Source organism: Ostrinia nubilalis, chromosome 16 (genome assembly GCF_963855985.1).
Source record: "Ostrinia nubilalis chromosome 16, ilOstNubi1.1, whole genome shotgun sequence".
Taxonomy (NCBI): Eukaryota; Metazoa; Arthropoda; class Insecta; order Lepidoptera; family Crambidae; genus Ostrinia; species Ostrinia nubilalis.
Genome location: NC_087103.1, coordinates 9561623 through 9579601, shown reverse-complemented (window position 1 = coordinate 9579601; position 17979 = coordinate 9561623). Strand labels below are relative to the sequence as shown.

The window sequence follows — 17979 nt, the reverse complement described above, 5'->3', positions numbered from 1 at the left end:
AATTATGTAGTGTAATGAAATAACTGCGTCATTTACGAATTCAATATTTACACAGTAAATGTATGTAAGCCAGTTTGATATATTGATATTTGCTGAGTGGTGATAACAGTGACAGCCTCCGGGGCTATACGGGGATGTTTCCTCACTATTCCTACATTTCCCTCGGCTATAAACGGGACACGCAAAGCATTTGCATTAACCACCTCATGATGCAATAATTAATTTAGTTATTTTAATGAAAACAACCGTAAGTCCGATTTAAAAGTCGATAAGTTACAGTTCACAAAAATACATTTTCTTTCCCAATCAAAATTTTGTGGCTTGAATAATACCTACATACTTACAATATTTATAATCAGACTAAAATATTAGAATGCGTAGTTGTTTCGAAACTTCCTTGTGCTATGCAATTTTTAAATTAATATAGGTACATTTACAGTATTAAACATGTATTTCCCGGATGATTAAAACGACTAATCAATTTATCAACGCAGTGTCGCAAACTGTGCTAAATAAGGTTCGATAATTTAACCACTTAGATTAATAATTATAATATAATAAAAAAATATAATAGAATACTTACTCTATTGAAGCCAATGTTTCATACATTTAAACATTATTAATATAATCTACCTAAATAAAAATAAATGAAACGCCTAATGTGCGCGCATAAGTTCCAAACGACTGCATTTACTTAGTTCTTTTTTTCTATTCGTTGTCGTTCTTGCCAAAAGCTGAGTTTAATTTTCCATTTAATATCTTTAGACGAAAATCGCCTGTAATCACAGTCAGTAAAACACACCTTTGGAAGAAAGCTCTTCTTCTATACGTTTTGAGATCTCTTTATATCGAACCGGAAGACGTAGTGTGGGCAGGCTTCCCACTAGATGGACCGACGATCTGGTGAAGGCCGCGGTAGGTGCCTGGATGCGGGTGGAGAAGGTTTTTGTGGAAATCCATGGGGGAAGCCTTTGTCCAGCAGTGGACGTCATTCGGCTTGTGCAGGCATCTACTAAAAATAGGTCTTTTCGATCTTCATCAAACTAAACTATTAATTCATGAGTAAAACTGATTTCAGGGTCTCTGAAACTTATAAGGGTAAGTGGTACTAATCCATCCGCTTACTTTAACATTTCCCGATTGTAGCCTACCTTATAAAGACAGTAATTTAATCGATTCTAATCAAATGAAATGACTCGATTCGTCACATTTACAGATACCTCCCAACCAACACAAACTAGCTGATTAACTTTTATACAGGGTGTTAGGTAAATGGGTATATGAGCCGACACTAGCCCATGTTAACAAGGGCATATAAATGGTATGGTGAAGTCAGAAAATTGATATCTTCATTTTAATTATTTTAATTTTCATACAAATGGGATTTTATAAAATTTATTTTGTATGAAAATTAAAAAAATTAAAATGATGATATCAAATTTCTGACTTCACCATACCATTTATATGCCCATGTTAACATGGGCTAGTGTCGGCTCATATACCCATTTACCTAACACCCTGTATAGGTAATAGCAATTCTGATGACTAAACGCTGTAACAGATGTACCTAAGGATAAAGTTTGTATAAGCGCTTATACAGACGATATGCAAGCAATTTGGGCACAAAATAAATCGCTTTAATTTTCCTTAAAATATTCCTTAAGCAGATAGGTATAGGTAATACCTATTTCCTTAATTCCCGATATCAGTACTTTACTTAGGTACCTACTGAGATAGATAAATAATACCTACGTAACCTACTTACATGCATGCCCACAAAAACATACGTGCCTTCTAAACTCCGGTCAAGTGCGAGTCGAACTCGTTAAGAACAGTGTTCCCTACATGAAATTCAACAATTAAATACATTGGTAAATCGAATAGAAACACGCCAAAATATCACGGCCCCTTATTATTTTTAAATTTTGAATTATTTGGTATTTCTGTGAAAAAATCAACTAAGTATGCACTGTTTAGGATCATAATAGCACTGAACCGCAAAAAGGATTTTCGAGCTTTCAGGAAAACATTGACTAGGTATCTTTATACCTACTGTTTTCTTGTAAAAATTGCCCTAAATAAGAATAAGAAAAATTTTATACTTATTGTTTCAATTTTGTGATTAAATCTTTGCAAAAAAAAATCAAGAACTAAGTTACAGAATGAAGAGCAAAAACTGTAATATTTGTTAACCTTATTTAAGTTGCAGATATTAATCTCAATAACTCATGCCAACGCTGAATAGCCTATGTTTAATTTAGTATAAAATATGGTATGTTTGCTTGTATCATAACACGAGTAATAAAGAGTAAGAGAAAAAATTAATAATACGTAGTAGGTACATTTTATTATTATGTGATATTACTTAATGGGAATTAATATTACATTCATAAAAATAAATGTTATAAGGATATTGCGTTATGCACTTTTATTAAAAAAATCTATGGGGTAAAAAGATAATGAGGTCCAATAGTAGTTAAATACATATTATGCAGTGACAATGTTCTTTTACGAATATCTTTTTACAGCCTGCGCATGATTGGTGTATGTTTTTTATTAAATAGAACCTTGTAGATTCTATTGATCTTGTTTTTAAATATCACTATAAAAAGTAATCAATCAATAATATAATCTATTATTTCAAAACAATGCTTATGACGTAAGAAAATAGTAAATTTAGTCATTTACCTACTACAAAAAATATACATATAAGCACCAATAGTTTGACGTAATAACTTTTTGCTTTAATTAATCTTAGATCTCCAAATGTTAATTAATAAGCCATTAAAAGAAGTATATCCTTGAGAAAGATCCCAAGAGTTAATAGCTCAATTCATGAATATCCTTTACCTAAAAACAACTACAAAGACTTAGGCACAAGAAATCACAAGGTTTTAAATCTAGTATGTTCTGTCTTCTCACATAGATCAAAAGAGTTTTGGATGACGTGTTAACAAAATAGAGTCCGTGATGCTGATGCCACGGTAGGTGTAAATGTTCCAAAACTCTTATTTGGTGGAAAATAATTATGAAATTACAGTTGGATGGGCTTTACAGTTAAAAATAATGAAACTCAATGGATATAACTAAGTAACATTTTTTAAGTAAGAAGGAAAAGTATGACTTACTCTCTGATAACGTTTGGTATTTGTTTTGTACACTTGTATCTTCATTTGATCAACAAAGAACGAAGGTTTTAACATTGTGGCAAAATGTTCGATGTTATTTACTTTAGAATTTATTTTTTCACTTTAAAACCCGTAATTTACCTTTAAATTTTTTAAATTCTGTAACTTGTAAGATCCCGATGAGTCGTTTACAAATAAAGTAATTTGACAAAGGCAGTGAGTTTAGCCGAACTGTGCAATTTGGTATTGAGGATGAGTAACCGTGCTAATGGGCGGCGGGGGCTAACGAGAGCGCCGCGTGCGCATCCAATTATCGAGGACTTACCGTCGCGGTCTGATGTGCCTCTCCTGCCTGCGTCGATTCGGTCGATGAATGTTCCGCCACTGAAGTGGCTATGAACGAAAACTTTTGGAAATGAAATGAACTTAACACTAGAGTCGCCTCTGAAAACACTCTCAAGAGAGTGTGAGCGAGTGAACATGTTGAATTCCTATATATTATGACGGAGGCCTCGACAAATCAACAACGTCGATCCTTCAGTAAATACTACGTAAAACATCTTAAACGTTATTTGCGTAAAGATTTCGTGTCTCACCGGCGGAATACAGAAAACTGTTCTTTCCGGTGAAAATTGGTGTATTTTTTTCATGAACTTTAATGAACTTGTCACGAGATTGCTTAATAATTTCGAGTTCGATCATTAAAAAGTCATTCATCATGTGGTAATCTGGCATAGATAATGGTCGCAAATTGGTAAGGACTTCCGTTAAATGTGCTAGCGTAAGTAGGTACTGGCAAATAAAACATTTGTATTGTCCTACTAAACTAATTTTACTTTTAAAGTGACCCCATTATTGTCGACATTGCAAAATATTTATCACCTTGGTAAGATGTTAATAAGTATATCAGATATAGTTTTCAAATCCACGTGTAACTATTACTTATTTAGGATTATGATAACATATTCTCCAGAACGTGAAAAAGATTCAGTGTTTGTTTGTTCAGTTAATGTGTGGGCTGAAGACTGAGGTTTGTTAAAATGTTTGAAAAGTGATTATTACGGCTACGTATTTTAATTAATGTTGTTTGTTTGAACTTACGAAGAGTTTGAGCTTATCGTTACAGATAAAGATGCAAAACGTCACCAAAATAATACGTACTTACAAGTTGTTTTTCTTTATATAAAAAAGTTATTCAATTATGTGAATACTTTTAAATATCCTACCTCAATTTATTTTCAATGGACTGTTAAAATATCTAAAATGTTAAATGTCATGTAAAATATCTGTTGTTTTTAACAACTTCAAATAACGAAATCTTTGTAAAAAGACAGCTGGTTCAACCAAAATGACAGAAAGGGTTTTCCAGTCATCCATCTGTTAACATTTTGTTGAAAATTTGCGCATATGAAAATTAGTGCCACAAAGTTAAGTATGACGTGCCATCATCTCTACCTATACCATACTTCACATAAAATTTGAGACAGTAGAAAACGAAATGCAGATTGTAAGCCAGCTACGTAGAATTACGAACCCAGTTAGTTTATACCTGTATACATTATGTCACTCCAATGTCGATGTTTCAGCATTTCTTAGCACTATTAAGTAAAGTATCTTTTGAAAATGTATAGAAATATTGTCAACAAAGAAACAGATGTTTATGTAAGAAGTGATTTCCATTCCATCTGATTCTTTTCACCAATTGAACAATTCTAATGTCGATGTTATTTGATTTTTACTTGGAAAAGTTGGAAATTTCTACGACCAGATTTACATTTTCTCACGTGCTTTATTATTATTATGCATTAATTGTATGCATTACATTGTTATAGTAATATTTAACTAGCTGTAGACTATTGTTAGAGTGCAAGTAAGTAATCGATTTAGAATGTTTACTTCGAGACGATAAAGTAGCAGGAACGAGTATGTTTCAAGGATTACATTATTTAAAATTATTATGGTATTAAGCGTGTGTCTTTTGAAAGTAAATATGAACTTTATTTACTAATCTAGCATGAATTTGTAGGCGAAAACCATAAGATGGGTGACCTTAAATTAGAATGCTAAAGATACACGGACCCTTGCAACATATTATCTTGCAAAAACAATGCTAACCTTACCATACGAGACTATTTCTGTCTGACACTCAAATAACATAGGTAGATATTAGGAAATATAATACAATTCTGAAGTTTCCACTTTAAGGAATATTCCATGAAGTGGGAGAATATTTACAGTCATGTGTAGAGCACATGAACATGACCCTATGAAAGTTGCAAAAATATCATTACTTCGTTTTAGATTCTGTGCAAATTTTTTAAAGTCATAGTCATAGTCATTTATTCCATAAACAATAACATTGTCGTTAAGTTTTCAAAGATTACTTAATTTGGGAAGTTTGGTCCCTTTAGGGCAATTTGGACATCTGTCTTTACCGTGATTACCCGATTTCTGCTCATCATCGAGGTCATGCGTTTTATACACGGTCACTGAATTTATTAGATGTCCTAGTTAGAGTTGTGACGAGGGTATGACGCAGTTTGTTGTTGAAAACATCGTGAGGTAACTGCAGACTGGTTAGTGTATCTTACGATACAGAATAGAGGATGTCATCAGCCGCCAGCCCATAAAAAGTGATAGAAAAGACCTTCGCAGTTTCTCGTGAAAACGCTAGAGTCCTAATTACTTCTCTCATGAAAACGCTTTGGAGTGGGTACTGGTAGTTTGAGATCTGACTGAGTGATTCTATACAATTTCATTTTCGAATTTGTTTCACAGAATAAAGTTAATTGATTCCCAAATTGAATAAAAATACGCTTGGATAAATAAATATTTTGAGGGAATCTGCCATGTTGACTGGGTCTTCTGGGTCACTATTTATTATGCATAAGAGTTCCGAAATTGCTTCGCTCCGGTGTATTCATAAGTAGTTACTTCGCTTTAAACAATTTCGAAATCGAAAAAGTCGCGATTGAAACTTTGTCTAGGGAGCAGGAAAATTTCTCCAGCAGTCACGTGTCCTGCACATGATAGCTAGCGCAACATTGTGCGTACGCAGGCTGCAGCAGCGGACAATTGCCGCTGCGTCAATTTTACGCGGCAGCAATTTATCAATAACGGCAGCGTGGAGTGTTCCGCCTGGCGCGCGATTTCGGCGGTCGCCCGTCATCGACGCGTCCGCAGTTACTAGGGCTGACTACATTATTCTATTTGCCGATACATTTTTCGATAACTTGGGCTTCGTCATTGTATTTATAGTTTATACCTATCAAAATCATTTTATGTGACTTTTTGGTTGAAAATGTGGCATTTTTCGTAAAAAAACTTTTGTCCTATGTAAAAGACATCAACGTCATACGATACAAATATTGATATTTTTATTTGTTTTTGAACACTATTCAATAATCATTAGATTGGTTTGTATAGAACAAAAATAATTTGGAATACTTTATCATCTAATCCAATTTTCACATTAGCAGTACTTATATCCTACGTACTTGCAAGAACTCTACATTCGTTGAAGCAATCAACCTATACTTTTTAGATTATACTTTTTACTTTCTCCATATACCTAATGGTATTTTTATTATTAACATTTATTGTTATAATATTATAAAATATTTTAAAAATAATTCACAGCCCTTGTGAAGCGTGGCTAATACCTGGGCAAGCTAGATCGCTCGCGGGCGCAGCGTGCTCAACGCGACATCACGAGGGGCTGTCCGAGTTACCGCTTCCTATACATTTCTTAAATTCTCATACACACATCACTCTCCTACTTCTGTACGGCTAGCACGAAAAACTTTCGAGTTCAAATCGTTTGCGTACTCGAATCGCCATCAAAAGATTTAGTAAGAAAACTACAACAGCGCCCTTGTGAACGTGTCGTAAAGTGAACTTAGTATGAGGTTGCACGAAACTTATTTTGAGAATCAGAATTGTCACGTTATCGTTTAATTCGAAGATTGAGTTTCGAATTTTATCTAATACGCAAACGATTCGAAAATGAAAGTTGTTCATGCTAGAGGTACTGAGGTCACCTCTGTCCGAGGGTCGGATCCACTGATCGTTTGATGCGGCACTATCTGTCTCTCTTAATCAGAGATGCTGGTAGAGGGAAAGATCTAGTAACAACAGTCAGTTCCAATACATACTGTCAGTCTCGTAAAACCTGAAGTTAATAGTAATTTGAGTTATCTAAGTTTTAGTTGATTGCACAGTGAAATAGGTTATTTTGATACACAACAGATGTACCTAAATGTAATTTAAATTATAAAACACCAAACTCTTATTTTCTCTCTCTCAACAGTAAGCAATCTTTTTTTGTAGTTAACTTTAGCTTTTGTGTTATCATTATAGTAACAAACTACTACAAATTAGAAAACATGCATGCAACTTAATTTCATAGTGATGTTTTGGTTTTCTTATTCTAGATTTGTGTTTGTTATTCATTTATTTATTTAGGTTCAGTAACATTACATTTAGTTAAGTTTTATTGCAACAGGAAAAACTGCTTTTGTTAAATATGTCGAATCGTAGGTACGAGAAACTCTTTTCTCATGATAATTCAGGATATTGGAGGGTTTCTAGTTATTAGGTAAGATCTATTTCAAAAACTTAACTTCAATGAAGCTACTTCAAGATCTTTCCACAACAGTGATGCTCAATAGACTATTGTAGCTTTAAGAATTTGAGGAAACCGACGTTTAGCTGAAGATGATTCGTGACAATTTCTGCACTCGTTATCGTAAATGGGATCATTGCCAGTTATGTTTGTCACGAAGGTGTCTTCATTATGACAGGTTCACTACTAGACGCATGAATCAGCTAAATAAGCTACCATTAGCAACTATTTATTTGGAACTTGTACCTACAAGACAACGGCAAACCAAACAACCATTGTTTTTCCGAAACTAAGCTTAGGTACACGCAAAATTACGGAATCTACTAACTCAAAATAAAAAAACAAGTTTATATTTTGTATTCGAGAGGCAACAGAACATAGTCACTTACGTAGAGTTTTATGTCAATGATAAGAGCTGAAACGGTTTAGAGTGTTTGTAAACGTGAAAGCAATTTTGGATGTACAGAATTCATAAATTTACAATGAATTCTTGTAGTTTAGGTATTGATAGTCTGTTAATGTTGTACTTAAGAACCTATGGTTTTTATGGCTTCAAAATGTTTTCTATTGAAAAATGTCGTGCATATTGAGGATTTTATTAAATTTATCCTGTTTTCATAGCTGGGCATTAACTCGTTAATCCGTTAATCGTTAATTAACGAAGTTAACATTTGTATTAACGGATTAACTTTTAAGTTAACTTTAAAAAATGTTAACGGACTTGTTAACTTCCGTTAAATTATCCTAAGTCCGTTAATCGTTAATCCAGTACCTACTTTTTACCAAAAAGATATAGCAGGCACGCTGAAAAACGCATTCTGACAAGTACGTTCGGGCTTCCAGAACTTCTAGAACCCAAAACAACAGTTTTTGTAGATCACTAAATAACGCAACGATATAAAAAATGATTTTTTTTTTGTTTATTTACAACTGAATTTAAGACCAGTTGTCCTCAACCGATTGAGCTGAAATTTGGTATACTCATGTAAGTACGATGACAATGCAATGTTATGGTACCATTGAGCTGGTCTGATGATGGAGTCAGGAGGTGGCCATAGAAACTCCTAAATGAAACGGCGGAATCGCATCGAATTTGGATTCGTTGGATTAGTATTTTCGAGCACTTTAGTACTAGATGATGTCCAGGGTCCTGATGATGGAGTCAGGAGGTGGTCATAGGAATTCCTAAACGAAACGGTGGAAACTTATCGAGTTTGGGTTTGTTGGATTTGCCTTTTCGAGCACTTTGGTGCTAAATTGTATTTGTACCAAGGCTCTGAGATTGAGTTGAGAATGAGATAGGGTAAGTGCGCTAGTTTTCGTCCAATTTATCGGAGTTGCCAACTTTGTGATGCGAAATGAATATCTTAAAATACCCCTACTCATATGTATCATTTATGTCGTTTTAGTCCTTATATAGTCTGGGTACTTCACGTTAATATTATATTTTGACAATAAGTAAATACCTACCACGGGTTTTTTTATAAAAAATATTTTATGCAAAAGAGGCGATTTCACTAGTTTTCGTCCTAGTGTACGCTAGTTTTCGACCACTGTGTAGAAAAAAGGGTGCAGTTGAATTATTAACTTAAAACCAATTCTACAATACAGTAACTATGGATTGTGGTATATCATTTGAAAGGTAATTTTGTTAGTTTTCAAATGATATCAAAAATAATTAAATAAGTTTCTTACCTAAATTTAGGAAAATATTGCAATAGGTCGAAGGACACATGGACGAAAACTAATCTACAGGAATAGCTAATTTTAATTTTCGTCGACCCCAGTGCTTGTTCATGGAGTCATGGACGAAAACATCCACCGTCCACATCTTTTTAACGGTTTTTATGGGTTTATCACTGTTAAAAAGTGGACGTAAACTAAAATGTTTTATGTAATAGCAGTAAAGATCATATTGGAAGAAAAAACATTGTATTTTGTAGGTCCATTGAAGTAAAATGATTATTAAAAATATTAACTAGGTGTCAGGGTTTCCGTCCACGTGGACGAAAACCAAAATCTTGCAAAATTGTTATGCTAGTATTAGTCCACTTAATTATCTAAGATTTCTATACAAAAACTTTAATAAACCCTTAAAATAGTGTTTATTATGCTAATAATTAGACATACGTGCCAAAAACATTACGTAAAGTAGCTAAAACAGTAATTTAACATACCATGAAAGTTCCCTACCGGCACGTTTTTTTTTCTAACTTGACGACGTTTTCCATTCACCTGTGTGCAGCAGCAACTTCCGTAGATTTTTTTGGAGTTATTACTTGTCAAATTACATTTTCATGCAGGCAGAACTGTTACTTAGAAAGAGACAGAAACAGAAAGTTAGGTTTGTATTCTAATTTTCCGTATAATTTGTTTGTGCAAGTCGGTCAAATGGACGAAAACAGGAGGAAAACCGGCGCAAGTACCCCACAACTAAAAAGTGTATAATAAAATTATAATTTAGAAAAACTTTTTTTTTAAAACAAGTTTTTATTCTGAAAGGCAGTTGTACTAAAACGAAAAAAATAATTGTACTTATGCAAGGTTTAAATAATTTCGAAAGCTTGTAGCGCAAACATTAAAGAGGAATAAATTCCATGCACGATATAAGCTTTCGAAATTATTTGAACCTTGCATACAATTATTTTTTTCGTTTTATTATCACGTGTTAACGGATTAACGATTAACGTTAACTTGCGTTAAATCTTCCGAAATGTAACGTTTTAACGTTTAACGAAGGTAATTTTTTAGTAACGGTTTAACGATTAACGAAGTTAACTATTTGATTAACGGTGCCCAGCTATGCCTGTTTTATTATGTAATTATGTTATCTAAACGGTTAATAAATTAAGATAATTAAAGAAAGGAAGATATAATTTCGAGTAAGATAGTGTTTAGAATACAGAACTAGCATTAAAACTGATAACTTAAGGCTATACTCACACGTGCATAATTGGTCCCAGGCTGCGAAGTGAAAAGCGCTCTTGTTCGGAACTTCCCTACAGATGGTCACTACATAAGTTTTCATGCCTTAGCGAGAGCAAATCAGGCACTTTTAACCACTAGATGGAGATTGAAAATACGCGTGTTTACTCTGCGTGCGACGTGCGATCGTAATATAATAGTTGTGAGGGGCAGTGGGCTGCGCAGGCGGTCCGGCGGCGCACGATTGGCTCAGGATTGCACGTCCTGCTGACTCGACCCTAAATCATTTCGTTTTATGAAATAATTTCATTGTTATGATCTACATTACTCATGCAGGTTCGCATTGTATGCGATCGCCTTGGAAATCTCTCGTAGGGCAGTGACCTCTGCCCTGAGGGCAGTGAAAACTAGAAGAACTATTCTATTTTTTTAGAATTTCCTTTAACGGAAAAACACCAATTTTTTGGTAGCTGGATGAAGGCCGCTACCAACCAGGCTTTGTGGAAATCATTGGGGGAGGCCTATGTTCAGCAGTGGACGTCCTATGAAATGGTGATAATGATGATAGCTCATAGTGTAGACTACTTTATCTGCTTTTGGTAATGACTTGAGTTTGAGACTTCTATCAGATCGAAATCCATGCGAACGAAGCTGAGAGCTAGGTTGAAGCTAGTTTATCACCTTCCTTTTATTATGCCACTGCAGAACTTCAGTAAAAGTACCCATCAAAATTCCCAAAGTATATTTCCAAGTAAATTAGGTACACTTAATAAGGAAACATCGAGTCACATTGTCGAACGATTGTGTACAGAGCGATTAACATGTCACTTCTGGATAGTAGAGCATTTATTTGATTAGAATGTTTACATCCTCAATCACGACGGAAGTTTACAGCAGTACCTCGTGTTAGGAAGAAATAAGGTAACGAGACACTTCTTAAGTTCACCGACAATCGGCCTCTTCCGGTTTCTCAAGCCAACGAAACGGGCGAAGAATGTAAAAGGACTCTTGTACCTACATCTACGTTACTTATTGGTAGTTGGTAGGTACCAATTGAAAGAAAACGGATTTTTGATGATACAATATATGAAAAAAATATTTTCCGACTAAGGTACAAAACACTTCGCTTTTAACTTTTATGTGACTTATCCAAAAATTGTCGTAGAAAAGAAGGTCGTTAGCTTATGTACTAAAAAGCATTTAAAAGTCAGTCAAAAATAAAACAAAGCATTACAAAAAACAAAGGGTATTAAATTATTCGCATCATTAAATTGATAATGAAATCGTTGATTCTAGTTTTAATACTTTCAATATAACTTTTATCGTGTGAAGTGAACAACGGAGGTCACAGCCCCGTGCCGGTATAAATAAATAGATTTTGTTTCAAAGTACTTTAATAATATTCTGTGGTATTAGTAGGTAGTACATCTACTGTTACAGTAGTCGCGGATTCGAATCGAACCTGCAGAATACTTGACTAACATTTTCTTTCAAACAATCGTCTTTGCAAATTTACAGTAACGGTATGTTTCTGTCTGGATATTTTTTCAGTAAAGTATCTTAGAGCTAGCTTATAAACTCTCATTGTTTCAATCGTTGAGCTAATACACGTGTTTGATATCCTCCAAAGCACTGATTCAGTTATTGTTTAATTTCAGATTATCGTGTTCGTTAAAGTCTGCGATTTCCTAGCCAAAGTTGGGACAAACATCCAAAATAGAAAGAAAGAAAGAAAGTATTTATTTGATGCGAGTATTAAAAGCATTACAAATAAATAACAACTTCAACATTAAAAAACAGAGTAAGTAGGTACACGCACCAAAATGGCATCTGCTCAGTTTATACCTTTCTATGATCTGAGGTTTATACTCAGTTTATGCCGTGACGGCAGGAATCGAACCTCAGATATCACGACATGGATGCTCAACTTTTGATAACTACTGGACTACAACAAAGGTATTATAATACTGATAATATTTATTTATATCAAAATTATTGTTTACCAAGTAGTTAATGTCGCACCACATATTCGTGTGGTTAGTCACGTAAGCTGATGCAGTGGGAATCAGTGGGATAAACGCTTTAAATGCCCTTTGCGATCGTCCGAGACTCGGCTACTTACTCTGTGGTCAACAATTGGACGGAAGATGGGCATATTCCACTGTTTGTAGACAATGTATCATTATAAATTCGATATCGTATTCGCTTCGTTAGTGACATTCATTCGTTTTAAATTTACAGGTAGGGGCAAGTAACTTCTAAGTAAATATAAAAAACACCTATTTTCATCTCAAAACAGAATAAAAAGAATCGAAATAAAAAAGGTTTTCAGTAACATTCATTACTTCTATTGTAACTAAATTTGTGATAAACTAAAATCTTTACTAGCGCCGCTAAAGCACCTGGGCAGGTGTTATAAATGATTAACTTCTAAGATTTTTACTTTCAAACTTTTATGTAAAGCCAGATTTATTTTGGGGACAAATCAATCAATGTGTTTCGAAGAGCTTGTTAGTTAGCTGAATTGATGCGGGCCGACTAATTTTCTCATTGAATACGAGAGTTGAAGTGGTTTGTTTAGTTTACTACAAGTACTTAGGACAGCTCATGGAAAGTTTAAAAAAATGCTGTTTGAAGCACATTAAAGCTAGAGCATTTTCCGGAAGGTATTTGTAGGAATGCAAATGGGTAGGTACTACGGAAAATTCATTGGTGATAGTCCTGTGAGTATTTATATTTCGCTTCCCTCTTGATTTCAGCTTGACTCTATGTATAACATTAAATGGGACACCCGTGAAAGGTTACTCTTGTTTTATACAATCAGTTGGAAATTAAATAAGCGGATTAAAGGAGTCTGGAGTAACTGACACCCTTTTATTATATACGAGTACTATATACTTAATCTAGTAAATGGGTATATACCTAAGTAAACTATTATCATTTTTTTTAAATAGAATTAAAACGTGTTATGCCTATACATGAAGGTTGTTGTCCCATTTACAAAAAGTGTCACGTGTAGAACGCACGAGAGCGTCGTAGACGTTTATGTATCTATTTTGTTATCGTCTACATACTAAAGAAATAATATAATCGCATTTTTAACGTATAATTAGGACTTAAGAAAGGCCAAAGAATTTAATTAAAATTTCATGTTACATTTTTAACAACATCGAGAGTGGCAGTCGAGAAATTGGTAGGGTCAATGAATATTTTATGCTAATCCATATCCTTAACTAAATAACCATGTTTTGTAACTTACTTCCTACCTACATGATTATTGAATGTAAAGTATGAAAGATGGGGAGCTTTTTAGTTGATTGGTCACACGTTACATGAAAAGCACATCCCCATGATTCCCATGTGTCAAAAAATACTCACGATTGTCGAATGATCCATATTTTGAATCCAAAATCTTTAGCACAACTAATAAAAACAATATCAAATACTCGGAGGGATAATTAACGACAGGAGATTAACGAGGTGTATGAACCTATTGACAATTGTTTACTAGTATGATGAGGCCTGTCGAGCGTTCGCGACTAATGCTGTGTCATACGCAGCGTGAGAACATGAGCTGGTGTGTTGTGATGAGACTCGCCGAACCAAACGTGTTTGTTTACATAGGTAGCGCTGCTCATCTGGCTATAGCAGCAGCCTAATTAGACAACCGACTATTATAAGAATATTATGCACTTGCTATAGATCGTGTCATCCACGAAGACGCGCCCCTCCATCTTCCGCTAATGTTTGAGTGTTATCGGTACACGCCAAATTATCCATGAGTGCACGCTTCAATAATGACGCTCGGATTGCTCGGATCAAACTCTCCGCACCCCGCGCTTCCCTCGACCAAAAATTGGTGGGGCACGTCATCGTGGATGACACGATCTATAGAGTTCAAGACTAGTTTACTTTTTAAAGATGACAATGGCAACATTGAGGTTTGAAAAGACAAAAATCATTGTTTTGATCCAAAATTTTTATTTAATATTAAAACATGAGTTACAACAAATGGCATCTTAAATGATAGTTACATATAAATAATAAAGCTGCTCATATACCAACTGAAGTTGTAACAGATTCTGGAACTGTAACATCTGTAATGGCGGCGTTAATAATACGCGAAGATAACAAAATGCGCCTCACATGTATACTAAGTATTACGGTATTACGATACAATGTATGGAAAGTCTAAATATACATTGTTACAGATATTACAGTGTTTACACTTTTGATTGCCGATAGGTGTTTTGTAATTTTGATCCCAAAATTTCTGTGTTTTACGAACTCGCTTCCCACTATTGACTAATCTTCAAAACTCTGTATTTCAAAACAATCACACGAAAAAGCCTTATGAATGGGGAATCTTATAACTTACTCTATTGACTATGGAAATCTATTTCTTTCACTAATTAAGTACATGAGTGGAATTACCAATTTATCTATCTGTTTTATGGTAGAAGAAATCTATGGTACAATAATTATATTAGATTGTTATTATCTAAAGGCAGAGAGATGACTTATGTAGGTACGTGCAAGTGAAAGCGACAAACATCATTGAACAGTGAGTATAAAATATTTTCAATCTTGAACATGTTTATTATCTTCTGTCAACAACATTATTAGCGTAATATGAAATTGTCTAAGTGCTTTCTATTTTATTTGTCTAAATATAACCGTGTTCTAACTACTTCAGTAGAAATAATAACGTCCACTGGCAAATTGACATAGTTCATCACCATACTAGCACGCCAGGCAAGAACTGCTGCGTGGACAAACGTGTTTGATTTTGGGATCAATCGCATAAACATATTTCATATTCTATTGTCCGACTTCATATAAATACTAAAAAACACCATAAAGTTATGAAAAACTACGAAGGTCACTTATAATTATTATGAAAAAAATCATATATAAGATAGCTACGGAAAAAAGTGTAAAGATTAACAGTATTGTACAAATAAATTAGAAACAAAAACAACTTTGTTCTCTGTTAGAATCACAATAAAGATCAAGGCTAGCGAGACAAACTCAGCGTCAGCGTGCATCACAAACAAGCAGAGACGACGCGGACATCACGTCCCCGCGGCGCGCAATATATTATAATTTTGATATCAAATAAAACAACCAACCACCCTAACTTAACAATAATATGTACAACTTATTCAACTTAATATTATAAAAAGTAGAGAGATTATAAACTCATGCATCGAGCATGTCCTACGAAACGGTAGGTGTGCAAATGACCAGACGAAACAATATTAAACCGTCAACTTACCCTAGCGGAAGATAAATCGAAAGTAATAATAATTAAACACTAAACATTACATTAACAACCTCCCAAACAACTGGTCTGTGGCTAACCTCTATTAAAACTCTTCAACATTCAACAGTTCAGTACGCACCAGTGATCGTTAACCGTAATACAATTAGGCTAATTATTACGATAATCATTTATTATAATATCTAACCATCTTATGTAAAAATATAGTTATCATATGCTACACGTATAATGTCCGAAAAATTAATTCGATTATGTCATTAGCCTATTCATTTACCAAAATAAGCATAATGTATAAATATAACAAACATAATGTTTCTTCAAATACTAATATTTTGAGATTACACTTACATTACAGAAAAAAATGGGTCGTGAAAAACCTTAAGCTAAAAATATATTAAAAATAAATTAGAAGAACTTATAACATACAATTTATAGAAAAAAGAAAACGTACCGAGCTAAGTCCATAATATTATAAAAATATCATTCGCTTCGGTACGTAACACTAATATAGATGACGACTTCATGAAATGTTTTACGTTTATTTAATTACTTTTTAGCTATATACAAGTTATCCTTACAAGCAAGAGATTCTTTGATACACCATGTCACTAACTTCTTTAACTTACGCACCAGAATGATCAGTGCAGTGTGCCTGCAGTGTCATTTTATGTTTATTCTGCCTGTTTACTTCACAACAGGCGTAGCTTTTCGCAAAACTATACTAATACAGGGAAATTTCACGTTATAATATTAATTACACACCGTTTTGCCCCTCACATAGACCACTGCTAACGTTTCTAATATATTAGTCTTTGACTATTACTATATTATTTATACATCGCGGTAAAAATGGCAGCTTATTGAACAGAAATTAAGGCTTTTGTTTTGTATTGCTTACTTGATTAGTATTCACTTCCTATCTACACTACACGTCACTCTCCTTATACTGTCACATTGTAAAAAGACAAGACTTGTCACCTCTTCTATTTTACTCAGGGGAACCAATTACATGTAACCGGCTATGAAATCAGATTATGGCTTGTATTCTGAAATGACGTTGAATTTACACTCGAGCATTAATTTAAGTTTGCGATTAACCTAAATATTTAATTTCAGCAAATCGCAGGCTTGAATCTATTACCGAGTTTCACACGTAGATTCAGAAACAGTTTTTAGTGTTGAATTCAGAATTAGATTATTGATGTGGCTAGCGATATTTGTATAGCTGTATCTCCATTTGAGCATTGGATCAACGCACGATTATTTCGCAGCAAAGACTTGAGATTGATAAGATGAAAATGTATGGCAACGTCATCAGGGTTTTCAATAGATGCACGCAGTCAACGATTGAAGCTGCACCATAAATTTTCATCATTCAATCAAATCTACCTAGTCGAGTTGAATGCAGACTTACTTCTAAAGTCCGGTCGCCGAGCTGATAGAATTTCGTCCAATGAACCCAAGCTACCCATCCTCATCGCTCGCACGTAATAATATTGCTGTCGCGACTGTGCGACGGGCGGCCGCAGTGAGTGTTCGCGCGCTCGCGCGGGACAACAATATAATTACGCGCGAGCGATAAGGATTGGTAGCCTGGGGTCATTGAACGAAATTCTATGATCTCGGCGACCGGACTTTAGCGATCTGCATTCAACTCGCGCGCCGTATACCTTCATGGCTCTGACGCAGATGTCGCTAAAGACATAAGTCGATCATGCCAAACTAGACGAGTTGAATGCAGACTTTTTGGAACCGCATTCAACTCGCGAGCTTTATACCTTCAATCTTCACAGCTCTGATGGAGATGCGGCTACAGATTGCGTATCTATAGTCTGGTCCGTGAGCACGTAGAATTTTGTCCAATGACCCCTAGCTACCCATCCTTATCGCTCGCGCGTATTTATGTTGCTGTCGCGACTGTGCGACTGGCACCCGCAGTGAGTGTGCGAGCGCGATAGCAACATAATTACGCGCGAGCGATAAGGATGGGTAGCTAGGGGTCATAGGACACAATGGGC

General features: G+C 34.6%; 1 protein-coding gene across 1 annotated transcript in view; it reads right to left on the bottom strand.

The window, feature by feature from the left end:
- Positions 1–10841, bottom strand: part of LOC135079362 (synaptic vesicle glycoprotein 2C) — a 38112-nt gene extending 27271 nt beyond the window's left edge. The window contains exon 1 of the mRNA XM_063974004.1: positions 10696–10841. The gene's annotated coding sequence lies outside the window, so the exon portion shown is untranslated. The remainder of the gene's footprint in view (positions 1–10695) is intronic.
- Between the last annotated feature and the right edge of the window lie 7138 nt (positions 10842–17979).